Source organism: Scomber japonicus, chromosome 1, assembly GCF_027409825.1.
Source record: "Scomber japonicus isolate fScoJap1 chromosome 1, fScoJap1.pri, whole genome shotgun sequence".
In the NCBI taxonomy this organism is placed as follows: domain Eukaryota; kingdom Metazoa; phylum Chordata; class Actinopteri; order Scombriformes; family Scombridae; genus Scomber; species Scomber japonicus.
This window is the reverse complement of record NC_070578.1, coordinates 42089011-42090472: the sequence shown is the minus strand read 5'-3', so window position 1 is coordinate 42090472 and position 1462 is coordinate 42089011.

The following is a 1462-nucleotide window of genomic DNA, read 5'->3' as shown; positions in this document are numbered from 1 at the left end:
AAGGTATGTTCGTACATGTACACACCATAAATATGGAGTCCAGCTGTGTTTGATGCTGCTGTGCAGACTGATCACTGGGAACCTCTGAGCTCTGCTGCTGAACTCTGTGGAGAAAACATCATGTTTAAGGACATTTAATGACTCAAATCTGCACTCAGCTTATTAAAGATGTTCTGTCATGATGACAAAATGAACTCCTGTAAATGCTGCTCTGATTACTGGATGTTAAATTCTTACCTTCCATCAGCAGGTTGTCCATCTTTAAAGTCAATAAGACGACCCATAGAGAAGTCACTCTTCATGGACACACAGCTGGGTTCAGGAGAGTCTGCTCTCTGCTGCTGCATCCTGATACAAACAAAACAGTTCATTCAACAATTTCATAACATGTTTTGATTTGAATGGCATCATAAACATTTTGTTTGGATTGTTTAGAAGAGAGGAGGGGAGAGAAGAAGAAAGAGAAAGAAAAGTTGATATGATATTAAACTGGTATAAACATAGACTGAAAAAAACAAACATTGGATGTAGTCACTGTGATGTCACCCAGTGGTTTTTACTGTTTGAAGCATCGAGTTTGGCATTTTAACATCACTATCTTGGATTTGAATGGTGCCATCTTTTATTTTTGGAGCCAGAACTGATCATATTTGGACAACATGGTGGAGCTGACTCATTAGAAGATGTTTTACTACAATTAAACATAGTATATATGATATGAAACATAGTATATAATATAACACTGAACTCTTTGACATGTGACTGTTGCACAGGTGAACACTGTGATGTCACTGCTGAAACTATATATTGATTCCTCTTCTCAGGAGAATCAGATAATAACAAACTTCACTTTTAAATGCTTACCTTCCATCAGCAGATTGTCCATCTTTAAAGTCAATAAGACGACCCTTAGACCAGTCACTCTTCATGGACACACAGCTGGGTTCAGGAGAGTCTGCTCTCTGCTTCTGCATCCTGATACAAACAATCAACAAATCAAAGAGTTTAAAAAAATGAATTTTGAGCAGACTGTCAGCAGCTGAAGTTTTAGAAGCAGAATGAAAATCAGTAAGAAGACAGTGGATGAGAAACGTTCTCCTGTTCATCAAAATGTCATCTGATGAAAGATGCTGTCTCATCTTAGTTGATTAGTTGACTAATCAGTGGTTGAGCTCTTTGTTAACTCACAAAGTTAGTAGTTCATTCTGACTTATTGTGACTTATTATTCAGTGGTTGAGTGTCAGATGTGACAGTGAGTGTGAATAATGATGGTGGAGTGATGTGAGTGGAGAACAGTGATGGACAGTTAGAGATCCTCATCTCACCTCTGAGCTTTGGTCTGGCTGTCATGTTCCCCACACAGAGAGCTTTTAGAGGGAGGGACTCCCTCCTCTCTGTCCTCACACTGATCCATAGCAGAGAAACACCTTCACACAAACACAACAACATGCTCATTTATTA